Source organism: Streptopelia decaocto (genome assembly GCF_964273445.1).
Source record: "Streptopelia decaocto genome assembly, chromosome: 17".
NCBI classification, from domain to species: domain Eukaryota; kingdom Metazoa; phylum Chordata; class Aves; order Columbiformes; family Columbidae; genus Streptopelia; species Streptopelia decaocto.
In genome coordinates this window covers 4084978-4109310 of record NC_138672.1, presented here as the reverse complement: position 1 = coordinate 4109310, position 24333 = coordinate 4084978, and the positions used below count along the sequence as shown (strand labels likewise).

The following is a 24333-nucleotide window of genomic DNA, read 5'->3' as shown; positions in this document are numbered from 1 at the left end:
GTAGTCGGAGATAGCAAACAAAAAGGTCCTAGATGAGCACTCTGTGTGTTATGGATACCTCTGGGATGGGAAGCACAGAGAATCCATTGACTGAGAAACCAGGAGCCTCACAAAAGTGGCTGGGTTATCTTTACACACAGAGCCACATAATCTCTTTTTATCAGATCTGAGAAGAAAGGGAATTCCTCTAGTGTCATTCTCTTCTGGTTTTTATCTCTCTTTTCACAAAGAATCAGGCTAGGAGTCTGCTCACTAGCCTTTTCTCTTGATTTCTCTATTCTTTTCCCTACAGCTCTTGATAGAACAGAAGTGCAAAAAGATGTGAAGGATATCACAAGCTTGGAAATAGGGAGATCTGCCAGATCCTCAGCATGTGGAAATCTGAATATTTTCAGTTGATTCCAGTGGAATGGGGTTGATTTATACTAACTGTGCATCAGACCCATTATGTTCATAAGATTTTCTGGAACTGAAATCCTGATTGGGATTCCTCTGATTTTATTTAAGTTTGCTACTCTTCATAATGTTAAAATAATGGGTATGAGAGGATTAAAACTCCTGATAATGTACTATGCTGATGCTGTAAGGAAAATATTCTGCTTTCTGAGTCATTTGCCCTGAGCTGACTTTTTTTTTTTTTAATGGTTCAGGGGTTTCCTTCTTTAGCCATAAATTGCATGCAATTCTTTTTTTGTGTGTGTATGACAGTGTGTATGTGAGCATGTGTGTTCCTTTCAGAAGCAAAGCCAAAGAGAGAGGCTGTTCCTTTAAAACAAAACTGAAAAAAATGCCTTCAGGCATCCTATTACAGTGGAATGAGCCAAGGATCGGGATTTGCAGCTCAGCTATATAAACCCAGCAGAATCTGGCTGATCTGGCCAGTTTGCTTTACTGTCAAACGTCTCTGCCTTTCATGCGCTTACAGGCAAAATTAGACAAAGCAACTTCTCTGAGTTTTGACAGGACGGCAAACAAAGTCCAAAGCAGAGAGCTGACTTGAGCGTCGTATTTATTTCATGGAGACTGCTCCCGGTGGGATCTGGTCTGTCAGGCTGTAAGGTAAGTCTGCTTCCTTCCCAAATTAAAAAATCAGCAGCTCTTCTCCCTCACAAGTTTGCAATGACATGGTGTTCTGTCCTGACCCTTGTTGTTATAACTGTCAGTCTGAATAGTCACAGCTCTTACTAGGGGATATTTTTGAATTGGAGACTGCCTGTCTTTAGTTTGTGTTCTATTTGTGTAATAATAATGTAAGAAATGTCTCAATGACATCAATCTGATTAATGAATGAATAAAGGATGACTGAGTTGAATGTTGGACATCTACAGAAATATAGACAGAAACCTAAGTGACAGGAGGGCAGATTTGGGATTTCCCATTCCCTACTGAAGTCATATAACTCTTTCCCCCATCCTCACCTGAGGTACCAGTGTAAATCCACTTGCAGCTCTTAAACCTTCCAGGCGACTCCTCTTCCTACACTGTTGTGTACGACTCTAAAACAATCAGGCCCTTTTCCTTTTTAATTTGCTGTCTGCACAGTTAATTTGCACTGAGCCCTTTGTCACCTTCCTCCCCACCCCCCGGGCTCCAGTTTCTTTTAGAAGTATGGAAACGTCTGTCTGCAGCGGGGAGCAGAAGACAAAGGAAGATTCCACCGATATCTTATTACCAATACTTAAATTGGGTGGGTTCTGTGAAAAGGGAGGGTGACATTCTCCATCAGCATTGGAAAACTAGAGATACTGGATTTTCAGTGTGTTTCACTACTTGCTCCCTCGTGCACTGAGATTTTCTGCATGACTGTGTTCTGCACTTCCCAGTTAGGCTCAAATTGGTTTAAAACAGAGAAGCCGACTGGGAGAAGGTGATTGCACTTACCTTCGTTTAGGAGTTAAGCCCACTTACTCCCAACTTCGTGTTCATGTTTCCTTTGTGGAGTTTTCCCTGCCTCATTTGCTCTCTGGTTATTAGGAGATAAAGTTTTTGGCAGTTTTTGTGAACTTCTGAGAAGTCTGTTACACTATCCAGGAGAAAGATACGTTCAGCTTGAAATGATGGTGACATGTTTTCTTGCACACTGGACTTTTTTTTAAATGAAAAAGCATAATGAAGATACTTATCAAGTTTTTCTTCATGAAAAGATAGAAACTAATGAGATGCATCCAATTGTATGGCATGAGTAAAAGTCTTACTCCCAGATTACTTTTTAAATCATATTAAATAATAAGAATTCATTTTACACACTTCCTGATTAATGTTATGCGTAGCTTTTGTTTTATTATGCTGGGCTTGTGCATTTGCCTTTTAAAGCTGTGAAGTCTGAAGGCTGCTGTATCAGAGCACAAGCTGGACAGTGGGTGTTAGTGGCAGTCCTGTGAGTTCTAGGAAGACTTCCAGGAAAGTGTTATGATGTCTTTGGGGTTTTATTCTCATTGCTATTGGGGGCTGAGGAGCCGATTTTTGATTGAGTTGAAGTGTTTAGCCCAAGGAAGAGAATCGGTGTTTCTGCAGTTTGCCTTTCCTGGCGGTGAAGCTGGAAAGTGCCAGGAAGGGTTATCGGGGGTTCCTTGCGCATCCCCTTTCAGCTGCATCCCTCTGCACTGTTGATCTGGGAGGATTTGGTGATAAACAGCTGAGAAAGGGCACAGAGGGATGCTGAACAGGGGCTGTGTGCCCCACTGCCTCTGACCCTGTCACAGGCACTATCCTTAGCAAATTATTAGCTTCCCATATTTTTTGCTCATTAATTTTAGCCTCTGGCTCCTTTCTGCCCAGAGAAAATTCTTTGCAAGTTCCAGTCCTTAATCCTATAACTACAGTTAATTTATCAGTGTTTCCAAAGCTGTAGAAGAGCCAAAGGATTTATTGAAAAGTATACAGCCTGTGGATGAGAATGTCACGTCTCATTTGGGGACAAAGTTGATAACTGTGCTGAAGAAATCTCACCCAGGTACATTGTGCTGAGAGGCATATGAGAACCAACAAGATCCAATTCTCCTGTTGAAATAACAATGCTAGAACTTACTTGGAATATCCCTAAAGTGAGGCTAAAAGGTGCTTCACAAAATTCTGAATAACTGTGTTAGTTGGAAGCTTTTGTTAATGAAAATCTATTCTCTTCTTTAATTCCTAGTTCCTTAGACTGGATCAAGTCTTGTCAATATTCACTTAAATATCAAGTTGCTAGAAGAATATTTCTAAAGATATTTGAAGTTCAGATCAGGTGGCTTATTTTCCATGTCACTGCTTTTTATAAAATATCTAAAAAAAGCTAGAGACTATTAAGGTATGAAGATGTTCTGCCTTGCTGCAAAGAGACTGTCAAAGTGTGTTCTTGAGTATTGTTTCACTTTTTGATGAGAAAATGGGATTAGATGGCAAAGCCTGTGCTTCTCAGGACTTTTCCACCCTTTTCAAGGGTGAAGCAGAACAGAGAAGCAAAATGTGCATTTGAAACAGGGATGTTGCTTTGGAGCTGGAGCTTTAACCCTTTCAGCCCTTCTGGTAAAACCATTTGAATTACTAGTCCTGCTTGTGCAATTCTCTGTGATTTTCCTAGAACACCACCACAGTACATCTGTTCATCGTGGTTTGTAGGCTGTGTTTGGAGGTTTGTTAGTGGTGCTAAGTGGCAATGAAGTGTGCTGGGTTGTATGAGAGTTTTCTGGTGTGAGTGGATGTCCCGTCTTAGCCAATCTAAGGGAGAAACTGTGTTCAGTTGGCTGTTTCCATTAGTGAACCTGGTATCTCTCTAGCTTGAACATTACATTTGGAAGCAAGTGTAAATGCAGAGGGTGGGATCTGCTTCATTATTAGCTGCACGTTTACTTGTCCTACCTCCTTGGCATATATTGAAACATGAGAAATTCAGAGTGGTTAAAAATTACCCCAATGTGAAGCCTGTGATTTGATATATTCATCCTTGGACACGTGCCATCAGAGTCTGCTAAGCTGAAGGGCCACTGACAGTTTTAAGGTCCAGTGTCTCATAAAGCTCTAGGCTTAGGAATGGATGACTTATGTCACTGGAAAGTTAGAAATCTCAGCTTTCCAATAATAAAAAGGTATTTGTTTTGAACTGTGGCAGTATTGAGATACTGGGCTTTAAAATGGTGCTCAGATTTACCAACATGCACTTTTTCAGACTTGATTTCTGGTGTGAATTTAGCAAAACCTTTGCAAAGGCTGATCTCTGTTCTCAAAACCTGTGGTTATAAACTAAGGAAGTCTGAAACTACTGTGCAATGTAACAGCTCCCCTTAGCAGCTTTAAGGAAGCTGCTGATGTAACATTTCAGAACAATCTTTGTTACAGAACTGGGAAACTAAGGACGATACCAATCGGAGTGAATTGAGTTGAGTAAATATTTTATCATCACCCAGGCTGAGAAGTATTCAAAATGAGTGCAAGCACTTGTAGGACTCGTAACTAGTAAGTTCTGGACAGGAAGCATCATAACTTGAGATCAAGAGCTGAAAATGAGGAATGTGTACAGACCACTTATGAGTTTTTAAGGTGTAATTTAATTCATTAAACCACTTGATATCAAAGAGGACTTTCTGTGGCTTGTATTGGTTTTCTGTAGGAGTTCATTAGAAGTTGATGATGTTACTATTGCTACAGCATTTTAGGGCCTCATTGTTTCAGAAAGAGTGAATAGGCATAATAAGTGATGCTCTCTGCCACAAAGAACTTAGGATTGCTATTATTAGCTGTTCAGAAAAGTTCTTTGTGCAGTAAAGAGAAGGAAGAAGGCAATTCTTTCAGGAATGGGACTGCCGGAAAGAAGGAAAGTTAACAACCCCAGGAGACAATCTTGAGCTGTCTCAGTTTCCACCGAGCTCTGGGGTTTATACAAGTGTGAAACGTCCCCTAACTCAGTGCTTACTGTCCACTCATGCATTCGACCCTCTGTCCAATCTGAGCTGAAGCTAAATGCCTTCCACATGTGAGAGAAGTTAAAACCTGGGCGTTTTTCCAGCTAGTGAAGTCTTTCAATGTATGATGTAACCAAACCTGAGGAGAAGGAGTCGGAATGGGATTCTGCCTGACAAGAGATCTCTTGATCCAGCAGAAAGTGTTCAGGCGTTGAAAGAGGGAATATAATAGGGATCCTTCTGCTAAAAGCACAAGGTTTGAATTACTTAGTGTCTTTTTTTATTATAACATTTGCTGAAACGATATATATGCCTTTATAACTAGATATGGCCTTAATGGTAATATTTCACTGGATTTCTCTCTCTGTCATACTGTATATCCTGTTGTTGACAAATGACAAAAACCCTATAGTTTCAGTGAGTATATCTGGATTTAGACTTATTTAAAACATTATAGGATATAACATACGTTAACCAGTAAGTCCTCATAAGCAAATGTGATATTTTGCCGCTCAGGTTGTGGAATCAATAAGAATAACTTTCCATTTATGCTTTTGTTTGGCTTATGCATGAGTCAACCACAAAGTTAAATTCATCCTGAGTTGAACTTGTCGCAAGAAATTTCTCCAATTTCCCATCCTTAATTGTCTTGCTACTGTAGTTTCAATTAAACTAAGGTGGGATGTTGCCAAGTTTTCAGAACTTCCAACTGGGGACTCCCTGTGTACGAATAGCCTGTGGCATTTTGTATTCTTTGGGGAGCGGAGAACGATGTTGCCAAGTTTGCATTCAGTCATCCATCACTTATCAGCCTACTGGAGGTCCATTCTTCCCCAGCAATAGGGGAGCTCTGCTTCCCACTTAGCAAGATTACTCACACAGAAACGCCTTCCCCATAACCACAACTGTGCAGGGAAGAGAAAGGAAGCTTTCTTCAAACTTGTGACAGAAATGATATTGTTTCATGCTTAGAAAACATATTCTTCCTAGCAATTGAGCAGAAAGTACAGGGTGGTAGAACAGAAATCTTTAATACAGATTTTAAAAACAATTGCTTGAATCACAGGCACAACAAAGGTCTATTGTAGCAGTCTGCCTCTTCCCCATGCCAGGCTGTGGCATTGACTGTATGGGCATAGATACCAGCCAAAATACTCAAAGGAGTCTGAAATCTGGTGCCTGCGGGAATTCCGCTGTAATGATTTTGCTTCGACTAATACTTGAGCATTTGTCTGTGCCTTATCCCAAGATGCACCAGAACATCGTCAGCTCATAAACCAAAAATTACAAACGCAAATTTTCTTATGGCATTATGACATTAGCAATAATATTAAGCTAAACTCTTGGTTCTTCTTTATATTTATGTTCTTTTACACTATGCTGGCAGTATTAAGCTAAAAAGGGATGTCAATATCTTCTTCTGAGTAGACATGAAAGTTAAACAGTGAGATTGTTTCCTTGTGTGCTCGTAAGAACTGGCTAAATAGTTATTTCCACAATTAAGGAACTCCTGCTGGAGAGGGCTTAAAAAAAAGATTTATTTTCCAAGAAAAGAGTTTGCTTTTCATTCCTAGGAAATTAAAAGAACTGAAAACAGATTTTTGTCAGCCAGTTTTGGGCTTGTCTTGAAGAGGGAATTCAGGGTTAGCAGGTAGGAGAGCCAACTGGGAGCTGAATGCTTTTGACCATGGTGTTCTGCCTCTTGAGTCCAATGAAAAGCCTTTATCTGGACAGGAAAGGTTCCCTCTCAGTATGTTATACGCTTCAGTACAAGACTTGAGTGGTTATCTTCCTTCTTGGCCTGGCGTGATCTCGTTTTGTCCCAAGTCAGTTTGTTAGGCTTTCAAAAGGAGCTCAGTGTCTGCTTTGCACTGGTTCTTTGTTTTTACTGGTTCTTTGGGAAAATCAGCCCTTTTGGATATGCTGAATGCTCCTAAATAGTTTCTCTGTGCTCTGTGACAAAGGTCTATGCCAAGAAAGATATAAAGGTAGCCTGTGATGTGTAGGCAATCCATTCCTCTTAGTGAGACAGTGTAACACATATTTTTCCTTTACTTGTGGCTTGTACTTCCCTTCTGCATTGCTTGTACTACAGTAATTCAAGTCTGACTCAGAATGAATGCTGCACACTGTAGACTACAAGTCAAATGAGAACAGGATGCATATTAAAGGAAAGATCTCAGATCATTTTTCTTATTGAAGTATTTTGGCAATGTAAATAGTTTCCAGGAAGAAATACTGGCATTTCCCATGGTGAGCAGTCCTTATGAATATCCTATCTATTTTTCCAGTTTGGTGGCCAAGTGAAGTGTTTATTGGAGGATATACCATCTACAAGCCAGGCAATTTATATTTCCACTGCCAAGCGTTAATTATGATATAGACTTATACACTTTACAGCTTAGCAAGTCAATCACAGTGACCCAGCAGCACAAGTGCTGCAGCTCCAGGTTTGATGGAAAGAGTGCAGGACCTAGAGAGAGTGCCATTCTCAAATGCATTAGACATTATTTATATTTTATTTGTCTTTCACAGGACATTATTTCATATGCAGTTTATTTACCTTAGTAGTAGTATACCGGGATTTGCCGGGGTTGCTGGCAGAAGCAAGGAAATATGGTTTACTACCAGCCAGCCCTGTGTGCCTGTCCCCACTGCTGTCCAGGCTGTCGTGTCTCTGGGAACTTGGTGTCACTGCCCCATCTGTGCTCTCAGAAGCTCTGTTCTTCTGGTGTCGTAATGCCTAGATTAATACAGTGCTTTCCAGGTTGTGGCCTTACTCTCTTTCCTACTATTCATGTCACTCAGAACACGTGCAGGAACGCTTAAGCGATGTCTTCTTTTTTTTGTTTTTTTTCTTTGTATATACATAAAATTCCCTGGTGACAGAAGATACAGAGAAGGCAGAGTTACTGAACGCCTTCTTTGTCTCTGTCCACTCTGCCGGGGGCTGTCCTGAGGAGCCCCGTACCGCTGAGGCTCCAGAGGAAGGCAGGACAATGGAGGAGTTTGCCTGGGTTGATGAGGACTGGGTTAGGGAGCAGTTAGGCAATCTGGACATCCATAAATCTATGGGTCTGGATGGGATGCACCTGTGGGTGCTCAGGGAGCTGGCTGAGGTTGTTGCTGGACCACTCTCCATCATCTTTGCCAAGTCCTGGGAAACAGGAGAGGTGCCTGAGGACTGGAGGAAAGCAAATGTCACTCCAGTCTTCAAAAAGAGCAAGAAGGGTGACCCGGGTAACTATAGACTGGTGATTCTGTGATGTAAGAAAAGTGTAATTCCTATAAATAGAAATATCCCTTACATATATACTATAGCCTTATATCCTATTAATATGCCCTACTGCACTGACAAAAAGGGGCCGTAGTGTGAATAAATATTGAGACTATGGTGTCTAATTTCAGTGGTTACACCTGGGGAGAGAGCTTTTTCAGCTAACACAAGCAATTACTATTTCACTTCAATATGGGGTGTTGAATATGAACATAGTATACCTGCTTGACATTGTCTTAATTATATGGTAGAGAAATCTATTTTTGCAGAGGATGCCTTGGCCTGATCTGATGTGGTTTGTACTCACGTAGGTCAGCAGTCCTGTTCATGGAGTAACATGGGGATAAACCCAGTTTGACAGAGAGGCAATTAGAATCCACTGAGCATTTTTCATGCACAGAGTGGCACTTCATTGTCTGCATTATTCCTTCTCCATTTCACTCCAGCTTTGGTTTCTGAGGGGTTGGTTTTCTCCTACGCAGAATTCAGAGGCTGCCAGCCAAATTCTCATGTGACACAACTGCATTGATTTCACTGGAGATCTGTTGCTGGATAATTGAGCTCCACATCCCTTCTTTTATTCCATGGCTCAAATTGCTGTCAGCTCAGACTTTAACACCGACGGGTCTCAAGTCGCCGTGGGTTAAGAGAACGAGGTCAGAGCGGTACTGGTGGAGGTCTCTCAAGTCTCCCATTAGTGTAATAGTGCCCAATTTGTTGACATCTGAAACAGCAGCACAGATTTTTGTCCGCATTCAGTCACCATTGCCACTAATCACTTGCTCAGGGCTGTGTATATGGCTGTATTTTCCATTACATTACATAAGTGCTTCTGCTTTACATCAGAGCACTGAGAAACATCCTCAGACTGGACTTCTTAGAAACAGTCTCCTCTCTTTTTTCCAAATGCCTTGCACTCAATTTGTTTCATATATTGTCAATCTGATTTATATTTTGTCTTGCCAAGCTGTAGTTAATTTCAGTCCATCTTCACTCTTCCTTGTATATTTTGTTCTACTCAGAGTTTGCTAGGTTGCCAAAGATGCAAATTCTTGATGCTACCGCATCTGACAGAAGCAGGCCAAGCAGATAGCAAGCCTGGAGGCTGTTACTGGAAGTCAGATTTCAAGGAAATCCTTCTGTGGCCTTGTGAGTTAGAAAATTCTGCGCATTCCTGCACCATTTCAGCTGTTAGTACCAAGGACAGAGGAGCTCTGGCAGGGAGGAAAAGCCGCCCAAATCAACTAAAGATTGGTTTAAAAGCAAAGAATTGTCTGGGGAAGGGTTTCGCATCCATTTCCCCAGCTTTTCTAAGACAACACCAGAAGTCTGCTGATGACAGGGGGCAAGTAATAATATTTCTGTTTGCCAAGAATAGTATAAGCTTTTATGACTGAGACATTTTGAGAGATGTCATTTTCAGTGCTTGAATAAGTATATGGTTAAATCCAAGTAAAATTACAAACTGCATGCAAATAATAACCACAAGGCATAATGGAAGTATCCTGCTGACCAGTATAATCTGTAGTAGTTCATACTTCTTAGACACTTCTTGTTATTCCAGACCAATACATGTGTAAATTATTTGTGCTCTTAGTTACAGCAAAGTCATTACAATGGAAGAATTTGACGTCAGTTACCTCCATGTGTGACATCCCTTGAGCTCAAATCAGTTTAAATATGGAAAAGTGTGATGCTGGTTGTATGGGATAGAATTTTGGCTAACCTTTTCTGATCCCCAGGAGAAGTTTACAAGCTGACATTTAATACCTCAGTTGTGAATCTGAGGGACAAATGAGCCTGTCCAGGCTCCATATCCCCAGAAGTGGCTATTGCCTTGTTCTCAGAAACTTTTGCTCAATGTGAAAGCCGTGGAAAGAAAATTCCAAGGTCCTGAATTTCGGCTCTTCCCATCTCATTACAAAGCCATCTAGAACTTTATGAAATGGGCTGTGGAAAACCTATAGGTGGTTTTGGAAAAAAACACTGTGGAGAAGGGTCTGGAAATCAAGCAGAACTTTGCATGTGGAATGAATGTAAGTTGCTGTGATTCATGCAGAAAAGCACACAAACCTCATGGTTTGAAACTGCATCAGCAAAGCCCTCAGAATATTTCTAAGTGAAGTCTCTAATGTCTACCCAGAAAATAATGAGCTCCTGACAAAGTGTAACTTGGCAAAGAAACTTTCCAAAGACAAGTTTAGAAAACCATAGATCTTTTCCAGCTCTGCGTCTTTGCTCTGAGGAGGAAAAAGCCAAGAGACCGAGTGAATGCTTTTGCTATTAGGAAAAGCTTTATTAAAAGGTACAGTGCATACTTTGGAGGCAAGAGTGATTTCTCCTGTGAGATTATGCCCAAAAGTTGCTTTTGCTGTGAAAGGGGTATTTTATATTGAGAAAGGCACTAATCTAGGCTGCAGCGCCTGTGGCAGCCCTGCTATGGACCTCATTCAGTTCCAGATTTAACAACCTAGAGCTCCACTTATGTCTTCAGAGACTAATGGGTAAAACTCACTTCTGTGCTGTAAATGCAAACGGGGGATTCAGTGGGAAACAAAGCAAAAGGAAGGTGTGAGCACATCCCGTCTGCTTTCCATGGAGCCCTTCTGAGATGACCCATTTCTATAGTTCTGCTTCTGTTTTTAGAACAGAGACAGTTTTTCTGAATCCATTACCTTTGTTGCTGTTCACATCACTGATGTGTCCTGCTGTTCCAAATCCACAGTTTGTCAAGGCTATTTTCTTCCAGCTCTGAGAGCCACAGTAAAAACAGAGATTGCTTTGCAGATGGGAGAAAAGAAAAAGTATTTAGCAAATGTATAGTCCTATTATTTTTCTCTCCTCTCAAGCTTGTAGCAAATTGTTCTGCTTGACTGATCGCTGTACACCCTGCCACGAGTCTGAATGCAGCTCAAAAGCACCCCACTGACCCGGTTGTTTTGTTTCTCTCTTCTGAGTTCCCATTATCAGAAATCGATGCTCAAGTGTCTGAGCTCTTAACAAAAAACCTGAGCTCCAAGGACACACAGAAATCCCTGTTAACTTGTGCCTTATCTCAGTCACCAGGAGCTACACTAGACAGAGTTGGTGCTACTTCTCCCATAGTTAACACTTCTTCTGTTTCTCTTTTTTAGTTTGTATGTAACATGTTTGAATAATGTGCCCTGTTAAATAACTGGTTTGTTTCTTGTGGTTTGTATAAAAATCCTTCCGTGGTTTGATCTGGATGTAGGATTCTTCTTTTTGTCTGAGAATATGAATCACATCAGTTGTGTAGCAGCAGATGTTGCTACACAACAGTGGGTACAGCTCATCATGGAGGAAGGTCGTGTGTACGTGTGTGTGTCAACGATTACTCTGATTTCATAAAACGTCTGGAGACCATTACAGATGAAAGGGCATTTTGCAGATATAAGGTAATTAGCTGCACCCATGTATTTTGTTTCACTTGCATATTTTTCTCAAGTTTTCTCATATATTTTGCTGTGCGTTTTGTTAACCTTTTTTATTTCCATGCATTCATCATCTTATTCTGGTTATTGGCTTGGCATATCCTATATTTTGGTTTCAGATTAAGTCTTCAATTTTCTGTTGTTACTCTAGAATTTCCAGCAGTCATGCAGTTATCTGCATATTTGCAACACAACTCTGGTCAGACTTTCTTCTCCAGTACAAAAGGTATTTCCCCATCTGTGATTCCTTTTCTCCCTTATGTTGCAGGGGATAACCCTTCAGTTCTTTGCTTTTTACTTATGTATTTTCTGGCAATTTTATAGCACTCTGCTGGAAGATATTTAATTATGGAAAATTGTCAGTACCTTTTCTATAAGGTCCTTGAAATACTTAATTCACCGAGACATACATCTCCCCCTGTGAGGTTTTGCTGGTGGATACACAGAGACACACCAGATGATTTATACAATAATTTCAGTGCCGGATGCCTGAGTTTGAGTCCTGGGCTCTAACCACGAGACCACACGATTAATCCTGAAGTCGTGAGCACTTTCTGGAGTCTCTGCCGAGAGCACGTGGCTCAGTGGGAACCCAACATTTCCAGCCCTAACGAGCCAGCTCCATTTAGCTTCATTTCCCTCGTCATGGTTCAGAAGACTTTGAGATGGCAGACCCTTGGTTAGGAAGCTTTTGTCTCAACCACTGCTGAGACTTCGTTTTTCTAGGCCTGGGGAGTCCATTCAGTGGGAGACCTGTTCATTTTTCACTTTGCTATAATACTATAATGTAAGTCTGTGCCTCACGATTCTGTTGAACTGGAACTTCCAAATAAACATATTCATTGGCTGCCATATATATATATATATACACTATATATATATATATGCAATTTTCATCTTAAAATTTATTTCCACTTTGATTTTCCCACCAGGCAGTAGAAGACTCCCTAGTACATCCATCAGGCACTTTGTATTCCAAACTTTCTGAAGAGAAAGGCTCTGCTCTGCAGAAAGATCCATCCTCCCAGCACCACAAGCCAAGGCTCCGCTGTGGCAGAGCACAAGTGAGCTGTGTGCTCCCTTGCCTCCCAGCACCTTCCACACATCCCTGAAGGACAAATCCTGAAGATAAATCCTCCCTTTCTTGTGCTGCCTGCACAGCAGGACCCAAATCACACCAGTGTACCAGCCACTGTTGGAAATGTCAGCTCTATTTTTAAAAAAATTTACTCCAAATGAACACTTGTTCAGCTTTTTCAGCTCAGCATTCAGAGTTTCACCTCTTCACATAATAAAGGGAATAAACTAAATTTGTAGAAAAACCCTGTGCATTTTATAGACGCAGCATTTTAATTTCCTGGGCTTTGCACCTCTGATTTAGAAAGAGGCAGCAACATAAACCATGCGAGACATTGCTTCTGTCCAGCCACTGCAGTTTGCATTATTCCCTTTATCTCCTTGAGGAGCATCCTTTTTACACAATCTTATCTTTATTTTGCCTCAAACAATAACTATTTTTCCAAAACAGTAATACAGAGACATATTTTTAGCTGTTCCAGTGGAGAAGACAGGGATATATTGAATGAAATAATGCAGCATGAGAAGAACGGAAGGGTTTGCATTTTTTTTCTAATATAGGGAATGACTGATGTCTGAAATAATGTATTTCTAATAAGTACAGGTATTCATCAGCAGATATCTTACAATTTATAAAATCTTTGAGTGCTGACAGATAAATCAGGGCAAAACATCTCAAGCTTTGCTCTTAAACTTCACAGTCTAAACTGACCTTGGGTGTGTGTCCTGCAGGGAAATTAGTAATGATTTAGTTGTAACTTACTCCTTTCCTGCTGTCAGAGCTGAGCTGGTGTTCCTATCCCATTATAAAGGGAACTAAAAGGTGTTATAAAAGTTGTCTGAGCTGCTGGACAAAAGGATATTCTCGTCCAAAGTGCTGCTTTTTTCAAGTTAAATAAAAATCGGGGGCATATTTTAGTTTACCTGCCTAATAATGGAACAAAAGCCCAGTGTTTTGGTAAGGATTTTGTGATGCAGAAGGTGGGTGCTGTGTTGCTCCAGCACGGGGATCCTTCAGTTTTTGCCACATAGATGTGCGTAACTAATACCTGCCACTGGGTTGGGCTCTGTAAAAAACTTGAGAATAGGTTAAGACCTTTGTTCTCTCATCTGAGAGCAATTAATCCTGTTCTTGTGTCCCTTTCCCATCTTATTCCCCTCTCCTTTTCCTGTTGGATAAAATGAAAAGAAAAAAACAATTTGTTTATTCAATTCTCAGTTCTGTCTGAGACTGTTTTTTTAAAGACCCTTCTTTTGTGAGTTTAATCAGATGCTTGATAACAGAAAAAGCGTTGCTAACTAACCCGGGGTACAAAGAAGCCCCTTCAGAGGAAAACATGACCTCATTGTCAGGATTACTCTATCACATGAATTCAGACTCCATCGCATACCCAAAATAAACGTTAAGCTCCATTTGTACTGAAGTGCTTTATTCCCCTCCGTCCGGCAGGGTATACGCTTTGCCAATGTCTTCCTCAGCCACTGGGATTAAACATGGATGGAAATTCGGCACAAGAGGCGGATTTTCCTGGTCACAAATAACCCGCCATGTGCTCCAAAGCTGCTGGCTGGACCCTGCGTTGGGCCGTTGCCCTCCTGGAACCAGCGGGCTCTGGCACAGGTTTGCAGTCATGGAACAAGTCTGGGTTTTGCTCACAGCTCCCATTGTCTGGCTTGGTTTTGTTGGGTGCTCAGAGCCTTGGCAGCCGGGAACTGATGCTGGGAATGCTTATGGGGTGACACACCAAATAACCCTTTGCCAGGAGGTGGCGTGCATCCCTCCCCCACGTACACCAAGCGACACTGGTGTATTGCCTTGGCGCTTTCAGGGTATCTCACACATATTATTGGACAGCATCCATGTACTTTTTGTAGGTACTTCTCAGGAAATATGTGGATTTCCAGCTGGGTGCTTAGAAATCTCAACTTGGGTGTAAAGATATTGCTTGTATTGCCTCTGTGAATGAAAAAGACATGGAGAGCAGTCTCCCATCCTAGCACACTTTTGCTAGACAAGGTATAGCAGCAGAGACCTTATGCTCTTCAGCAAAAGACAGGGAAGGCTTCTACAGTTAAATTAAAAAGGCAAGATTTTGCCACGTTACAAGCTGGGGGCATATTTGGTTTAGACCACATTATCCGTAGTCAGGAGACATGAATGTGCTTGAAGGCAACACATCTGCAAGCCAGACTGAGATGTAGCATTAATTTGTTTCTAATTATGCACATTTAACAGTATATTACATGAGAGATTAAACACCAAGTTATGAGCGTGGTCTGATTATTTCTGCATTATGCATCTAAGCTACTCAGCATTTATCTTCATTCATTTTGAACTCGGATAATTTCATTAATTCTAGTGGCACCAAAAATTAGTTAAGAGCTTTGGATTCCTGTGTTCAGTATGTTTCCTCCTGAGCCTGGTTGGCTGTGTATAACTATTATGTCATGCCACGTTGAAAGCTTCTCATATAGCTGTGTTAAAATAAATGTAAGACTCTGACACAAGCCAAAAGAAACTGGGATGTTCAAGGATTCAGTGGATGCTGTTTCCTTAAGGTCTCATCCTGTAAATGTGAATTCTGCATAACACTTGTGATACCTGGTGGTGGGACAGCATATGTTGCAAAACTTGGTTCTTGAGGTTTTCCACTTGGTGTTCATGATCATTTTGGTTAGTTGAGGGTTCAAGCTGTTGTGGGAGCGTTATGTTACAAAACATGCTGTGCCATTTCTTTAAGGGATGGCTGGCTGCTTTAGCATGACAGTCAGAACATATAACTTTGAAGTTATTTGCAGGAGGGAACGTTCAGGACAGTGCCCCCTCGCACAGGTGCAGGAGGTGTCCCCAGGCCATGACTGTCATGCTTGAAATGGAAGTCTCCTTACAGTAACACTAAGTATTTCAGTCAGATTAATCTTCTTTTAATAACATTAATCTCAGGTTTGTTATTTAATTTTCTCCGGTGGTGGCTGGCCTCTGGAATGGCTCCAAAGGAGGCACTGAGTTTATTCTATAAATGATTGTGTAGGCATGGCCTTAACAAGAGTATCTTGCCGTAGGACAAAGTATAATGGTTTTAAACTAAAGGAGGTGAGATTCAGGCTGGACATGAGGAAGAAATTGTTGGCCCTGAGGGTGGTGAGAGCCTGGCCCAGGTTGGCCAGAGAGGTGGTGGATGAACCATCCCTGGAGACATCCCAGGCCAGGCTGGACGGGGCTCTGAGCAACCTGAGCTGGTGAAGATGTCCCTGCTCATGGCAGGGGGGGCACTGGGGAGCTGAGAAGGTCCCTTCAACCCAAACTGTTTTATGACCTTACATACAGCAGCCCTGAACATCATGGGAGTTGTTTCGGAGTGCCACCTCTTTAGCCAAACTATAGAATTTCAAAAGACATCTCATTTGCCCTTCTCACCACCAATCTTGTTTACTGTCTGTCTGTGGCTTATTTAGTAGATGACTCTGATTGAGCTGTAACCACTTGGCTATTATTGTTTAAAAGACTTGGGTCTTCATCTAATGTAGGTAGTATATAACTACGTTAAGAGACAGCCTCTGGTATGAAGATCACAGAACTTAGGCAGAAAGAGCATGTAAAGTCTTTTCATAGAGGGTATACCAAAGAATATCTCTAGAGGAAGAATTTGAAACATAAAAATAATTAAGTAATTTAGTTTCATTATTTGCACTTTCTTTAGGGTGTAAATCTGCCAGAGACTTATTAGAAATCAGGATGATAATTGACTTGGCTAAACTCATTCAAGAAGTTAATTAATGACCTCGGTTCTCACGAGTCCCAGCACAGTGACATTTCCATACCCCTGGCTCTCCGTTGAGTTCTTGCTCCTTTACTCTGGATGGTATAGCAATAAGAGCAATAGTATGTGCAGGTAGAATTTCTTTGCTTTTCTCATTATCAGCCAGGTAATTCCTAAGAAACATAAATCAAAAAAGTATTTGGGACTGGAAGGCACCTCTTGGTTGTTGAGTTCAATATCCTGTTATTGCAGGTACCGCGTCACGTAATCTGGTTTTCACTTCTGTTTAATTTCTGCACGTTTTCAGCAGTCATTTTCTCTTAGCTGTATCGCTGCCAGTTGAGTTAATTTTTCATTTAATTCATGATATGTGCTCCTTATATTTAATACTTTATTGATCAAAAGCGTTACTGATACTAGAAGACGAGCACCTCTGATCTCTGAACTTTTGCTCTGCTTTGAATAGCAGCCAAACTCCTTGTTTAGTTTGGAAAGGTCTGTTCTCTCTCCGAGACCCTGGACAAGGATAAGACCTAGAGAGATTTTCCACGGGTAAGAGTACAAAACTTTTGAAACAAAGTAGTTTATAATGGAATAATCATGCTAATTTAACTCAAAATAGTCACTGTAGGACAGAAGGTTTAGTCTCTCATGGGGCTCCTTTTATGCTTATCATTCAGAATTTACCATAGCTCTTTCACATTTTTATGGATATTGGGTTCAGTGGGTTATTTTTCCTTTCCCTTTTGTGGTACTGCCATGCTGAAGGCTTTGAAATATGAGCCTTTGCTAAATTCTAAATTGTACACAAAGCAATTAATTGAAATTCCTTCCAAAACAGCCTTGGCGAAGCCCTGTCTACATGCTGCTTTTCAGACAAGGTAGAATGGGCGGAGGCTAAAATGAATCCAAATGGTTTTATTTAAAGATGATGTACAGTGGAATCTGTGAACCAGAAACTATACAGAGTAGAAACGTCATCTAAGAGAAAAAATAACTGGAGTGAAGAGCTTATGCTTAGCTGAGTGATGCTTAAGGCAGGAACCCACGGGCTGGATGGGGCAAACTGCATCTGTGTGTTTATTTGGATTGCTGCTGTTTATAATAGTCTGAGATATGTCTGATTACAATTCTGGTGATCACCAGTATCTACTGTAGGGGTTACTTTATGACAATCTAAGGTTTGTTTTGTTTTTATTAGCAGTTCCATTAGCCATCAGAATGTATGACGGATGCATTTTATTAGCAATTCCATTAGCCTTCACAATGTATGACGGATGCATTCTGCTCATGAAAACTCTAATCTGTGAGAGCTCAGAAATCAATCAGGAATTAAGTGTGAAAATCCACTCCCATCTCTGTATTCAGAGTGTCCGTATTTGTAATTCCCAGGCCCGTGGAGGGAGCTGCTCTTAAACATGCGGCGCCAGCACTGGAGGAAACACCAGTGGCTTCAGGGTGTATCCAGAGCTCTGAGATATGGCTGTTTACCCACATCAAACACAAACTGGCAGTTTGCCCTTAAATAAAAGGGTTTAAGCCATAAATGCAGACACGTGAAAAGGGAAGAATGTTGCTGTAAGGTGCTATGAATGCGTTCTGGGATGTGCTTGTGGTTGAACCCTGCAATGGGACCCAGCAAAGCTGGATCAGCTTCATCAGTCTTGCAGCAGGTAAAATACTTAGACATAAATGTAGAAATTTCTTGGAACTGGGGTGTCTCAGTACTGGCCTCTCTCTGTCTCCATTTTCCATATTTAAAATGGAAGAATGATGCTTTGTTTGTCTAGAATAATTATGAAATATTTTGTAGAAAATGCTTTCTGCCATACATACAGCACCCATGGGCACCAGGGAGTCCTTGTTCTGGGGCATCACTGAATCACTTCTGTGACAAAGTGGATTTTAGTACCTGTAACACCTTGTATCTTTAGATTTCCTACTGCTTTAGTTAAACGCATTTTAAAACTTCCAGTTGTTTGCTTCTTTCTCCATGCAATTGTTGCAGAGAGTGCATTCTCCCCCTTTTTCACTGTGGTTGGACATCATCAGGCAGAAAGATTATTTGGTTTATGTTCTTCTGTCCTTTTAATTTCCAGGAATAGGTTTGAATCTGGAGCAGGGTGGGGTGACTGGGGGGCCACCGAGTCCAGATCCATAGTTGTTTGAAGGTTTCTCAGCTGTGGGATTTCTCATATAGAAAACTATAGAGTATGTGGAGGATGTTTTTTCTTCATGAACTGGCTATGGATGTAGAAGTCAAGTTGTTTGAATATAAATTAGAGGTAAGTCTCCACAGTTCAATTTGGAAACTGGATGGGTTACAGTTTATCATACTGCATTGTATCTGTTAGAACTTTGGAGAATGAGGGAATCAGCTTCTTTCTTTCTTCTTTGATAGTTATTATTCACTTTCCTTCTCTTCATGCAGTTAAAGACTGAAGAAAATTCCTGAATTAGGAATATTTCCCTTTGGAGCATCTAAGGACCTATTCACTATGTAGGGTGTTTAACTGATGTAGAAACGATCACGGCATTTCTTTGTACCTTCTTTGCAAGCCTTGGGGAACACAATGGTTTTCCGAATTACTCTAGATTTGGCTGCCTTAAAATTCTTTTCCTTAGAATGAATACAATGTGAATGAAGAAGGGAGGGGGAAAAAGGCAAGGATTTGGCTTTGATCATTTCTGCTGGAAAGATTCAGTACTGATGGGTTAGGATTGTTATGAATTTCTGCTCTCCGCTGTGATTTAATGTATTTTGACCTACACTGAGTAACCCTGCTGATTCCTTTGCCTTGTTGGAATTGAGAATGGAAAGAAAATAGTTTTCTGTAGTTGCGAATGTATGGAAACAGCAGTGAAAGAAGATGAAGTCAGAACTGTTTGTGATTTGGCCTGCTATGTCCAAAGTTTCAGCTGCTGTCCCCCCCATCTCTTTCTTTGAGAACATTTCAGTTTATTTCAGACTTAATCCATCTGTATGTGAGAAGATGCCTGGAGCCTCAAAAGTCGCATGCTCTTGGCAAAGCTATGTTAGCACTTTTTCTTTAAAAAGTTGCATCTTTTGAAGCCTTGCCTTGTAAAAACACACTCTGGCAGACACTTTCAATTTGTTAATCCTCTTTAATAGCACTGCTTGTGTTCCTTGTAGAAAATGCACTAATTCCCTGGGTCTGCAAGGAGGGAATATTCCAGGTCACATCAAATTCCTAATGTGACTCTTGTGTCAGCATGGCAATAGATAAAGAGAAAGCATCATGGTATCTTGATGCCAGTGCCTACATATGTGCGCTGCTGGTTACCCCAGGGAACACATGGCCAGATCACGCTTTGGTGGAAGTTCTTGAAACATGAAGTTTCTTCAGTTAATAGATCACAGAAAACTATTTTGGGGTTAGCAATTAGCAAACCTCAAAGTATATTGTTATGTGTTTTCTCTAGAGGGCCATGGCTCTTCTCCAACCGAGTCTTCCCCTCTGTCAAGAATCCAACCCATTGCTACTTTAATGAGGATTTTAACAAGATGTGCTTGAATCCAATACATGCTGACAATATTTGATCCTCTCCTGCTGTAATGTTGGAAGTATCTGTTTAGAATGGAATCATTTTCTTTTGTTTCCTCTTTTTTCTTGCCTTCCTTAAGCCTAATTTCCAAGTCATGACATGTAGAGGGTGTCTGAGCAAATCTGATCAGCCTTCTGCCTCCTTTAAGAAGGGCAGCTGAGATGCTTTTCAACACCTCCATTTCCTCACTGCTGCAATCTGTTTTGATTAAAATCGCACTGGGTTCTCATTTGCATATTTATCACTCCACACACCCACAAATCATCTCACTGCTCTGCTGCTCGTGAATTTGCAAGACAGACCAGAGTGGAACGCTAGAACTTTTTAAACTATGCAAACATTAATTTAGCTTCTCACACCTGCTGGTTTCCAGCAAATATGTCTTTGGGGAAGGAAAATATTCATATGTTATTTTTGCTTAGTATTCCCCAGAAGCCAGGATTCCTGGGGTTTTTCTGAGATTAATTGAAAATTTCCTATTAAAAACCACATTTCTAATTAAATGGAAAGGTCCTGAACAAGTTCTGATGTCAGGAGAGGGGCAGGAATGTCTTGGGGGGGGGAAACCAACAAACCCTAGCAGTTTTTCAGCTATTGACAGCCAGACTATGATGCGTTTTCAGATCCACAGATGAAAGGGCTGCAGTGGAAATGAAAATTATTCCTTCCTTTGTGTTATGCACAGTTCATCTGATTTTCACCAGACATTAGTAAGAGAATTACTGACCTATGATCAGGTTTCTAAGGAGTGTGTTTCTAGGAATGGTCTTTCTTTTCTCTTTGGATTACATCTAACTTTTGTAGTTAGCATTTACACAAGACAAGGAAAATTCCAAGACTGAACAGTAAGGAGGAGACGGCAAATTTAGCCTGTGGCTGAGATGAAAAAAATGTTTATTATCTTTATGTTGTTCTGACTTGAAGTTGAACCCAACACTCCTTGCAGAGATTCCAAACTTTCAACACCAAGACTGCCCCAGTGACTGAGCCATTGCCAAATATCCTCTTCCCATATTGCACTGATAAGGACAGCACATTTATCAGAGAGACTGACAGTTCTATCCTGAGCACCTAGACCAACAATTTCAGATGTATCACTCATTAAGTTTATGTGGTCTAAGAAGATCTTGCACAAAAAAAAAAAAGTACTCATTAAGTGTCAAGACTGCAAAATTCAGTCCTGTAGGAAGTCACTCCTGATCAAGGAAATTCAAGACATGTGAGAGGTCACAGCACCTTTTGTTGTTATTTTTATTAATTATATTCTGGTTGTGCCTAAGGGAGCAGGAGAGGAGTAGAAGGTAACTCCTGCCCAATGGGGGTGATGGCGGTGGGAAGATGCTGGTGATCAGACTGAGAGAACAGTCACTCTAGACTTCACTGTTCTGCATGACAAACAGTAGATTTTCCAGCCACAGAATTATTGCTAAGATTTTTGAAGCTGTTATGTTGTAGTCAGGACAGCAAGAAGACATGAGTGGCACAGTTCATTAGGATGAGTAATATTCTGTATTAGACAAACAGCTTGTAAAAAACGGACACATTGTTGGTCATACTTTCTATTTCTGAGACATGTGCTACAAACATCGCCCCTCTTGTATATGCATTGCAGCAGGACCAAATTCATGATGAGAAGCGTTGTCTTCTTTTGCAAACTCTTACTGCAAGGCATTTAGTTCGTGTAAATAATCCAGCAGCTGGTGTCTGCAAAGAAAGTACTGAGAGGATGTCTCCAAGAGGTGGGTTTAAAACACAATCTACATGAACTGTTCAGAAGGAAAGAAAGAAGATGGGGAAAAATGAAGGAACATCAGAGCCTGACAGTTGCTGTGGCTTCCATTTCTCCCTAGAAGAGCCTGTTCCTGGGTGGTCCATTGTGGTCTGAGCAGTTGTTTAGATATGTTTGAGGAATAGGAGTCAGAGACAAGGATGTCAGCTTTGTTCTTCCAGCCAAAAATATGGCGAATGTATAAATAATTGTATGAAGGTGTCTTGTTTTGTAGATCTCAGATCTAGAAGTGGAGTTCAGCAAATCATGCTGGGTCCTTGGCAGAGATGAGAAACACCTGATCTGAATTAGCTCAGATGTCACAGTAGGTGTCAAAACACAGAGTTTGCAGATCAGACACTGGGGAATGCTTCTTCTAGACCACCACAAGGCTTGTCCATAAACTTCAAAAGGATCTCAACCAAGATACATTACGTCTTCAGCATCATCTGTAGACTGAGAGGTCTGACACTAGTGCAATGAGTATCCAGTAAAAGCCGTGGTCTTCATGTGGCTTTCATCAACAGTGAAGGTAACAGAGACAGTGGCTCTTGTCAGAAGCAGGTTTTTCATTTTCCAGGCATATTTAAAAAAAAATCACAGTTTGTACCTTCATAAAGTGATATGTAAACTCAGGTCAGTCAGCAGAAAAACTGTAATCAATTTTCTAGTGTTTGGATGAGGCCCATATTCTTGTACTTTGGGATTTACAAAAGCCATAAGGAAATTGATGCTCGACTTTCACTGAAATTCAATGAGAATTAGATGCAGACCTGCACCAAATTTGTTCCATTTTCCATTGATGATGTGTCTGTCAAGCAGCCTGTCCCTTAAATAACTACCTGAGGATTAGGCACCAATTGTAGCTGTATGACCTGTCTCAGGGCAAAAAAACTATACAATACAGCACATGGAATCTTATTGTATGGAAAGAAATTTGTAACCCCCAAATGGGAGTGCTCAAAAGTAAAATCCCAGTTCAAATACTGTACTGAACATGTTTCATGAACTGGAGGCCCAGTTTAGGGATTGGCCTGAGTCACAAGTGAGACCTGGGCCATGTCTGTCTCTGTTATTCTTTATTAGCTACTTTTTGATCTCTTTTGGTGCAGACAGGGCTTGCAGACATATTTGAACAAATGGGGTAAGTGTTTGAAATGGCTTAAAGCTGAATGCTTTTCCATGACAAGAAAAAAGCCTCCACTGCTGCTTGTTTACTTCTGATTTATTCCCCAATAAAAAGGGGTGAAGTTCACTCTTTGTGAGCTCGGCATTCTCTACAAAAAGAAATTAACTTCAGTAAAGTGTCTAGTGTATCATTGTCATATTTTCACAGAAGCAGCTGGGATAGCATGGGAAAGAATGCATCTCTACACTTTGGGGGAAGCAGAAAGGTAGAAGAAGTTAGTATCCCATCTGACAAATGAATTATCTTCAAAACAGTGGCGTTTAGAGAATAAATTGCTGTTTCCTCCATTACTGACATTTCACTTGTGTGAAAGCACAGCCATTGACCTGACTATTTAACCAAGCTTTTCTGGGACTAGAAGGAAAACCAAATGCTAAGATGACATTTATTAGGCGTGCTTGTTTAGTCAGCCCATTAGCTGCTTTTGGTTCTTGCTCTATGTGCTAAAGTAGGATTCTGCATAGAAGTCAACAGATGGCTTGCAGCTCCCCGACTCACATCGTTTGAAAGGAACAGTTACAGAGGAAGAGAAAATACTGAGGGTAACTGAAAAGAATGAGTTTCAGGAGGAGCTACTATGGCCCAGCCAGGTGCTTGTGCCCATAAATGAGCTGTTGTGTTATAGCTGATGAGAGATCAGACAGTGGGAAATGTTGCCTAATGAAAAGGCGTGTTGGTTACTAAAAAGGTTTTTTTTTACACATGTATTGGTGTAAAGCTTTTTCCCTCTCTTGAAGGACTTGGATGTTCAAAGGATTTGTTTGCATTCTGTTCCTCTCCCTTTTTTTGTTCATGTGCATATGTGTATTTCTATTGCTGTTTCTTACTTGTGTGTGTCTTACAGTGTGTCTCCCTTGTTGGAATCTCAACTTCTGTTGTTTCTTACTAGCTCTATGCTAAAATATTGCTCGCTGTGCTACAAGCACTGACACCAGAACCTTCAACCTGCAGTGCTCTCCCGAGGGCTCCATTTATCTGCCTGCTGTAGACAGATCATTAGCACACTGAAAGTTACTATTGGGCTTCAAGCCCCGAAGTTCAGATTCCCAAGAAATTGGAATAATTTAAAGCATATGGAGAAGGGCAACAATGAGCTTAGTGGTGTTGATATGCCTTTTGACAACATTTTGAGTTTCTTACATGATACAGCATTCAGTAGCCTAAAAGCAGTGGACTAACGAGTGAAGGAAATACAGACTTTTAATATTAGTTGAATCATAACAGAACACAGATTAATTTCACCTACTTTGTCTGAAAATAGTGTTTTCAGTTGAGATGAGACTCAGCAGCTTTGTTTGCCCTGGTCTTTGGCTTGGGGCATTTAAACCTTCCATGTTCCACTATGCTTGCTCTAAATTGGAA

General features: G+C 40.9%; 1 protein-coding gene across 4 annotated transcripts in view; it reads left to right on the top strand.

The window, feature by feature from the left end:
- Positions 1-890: 890 nt before the first annotated feature.
- TNC (tenascin C) overlaps positions 891-24333 on the top strand; it is a 67208-nt gene continuing 43765 nt past the window's right edge. For all 4 annotated transcript variants that reach the window (XM_082067505.1, XM_082067504.1, XM_082067503.1 and 1 more), the window contains exon 1: positions 891-1059. The gene's annotated coding sequence lies outside the window, so the exon portion shown is untranslated. The remainder of the gene's footprint in view (positions 1060-24333) is intronic.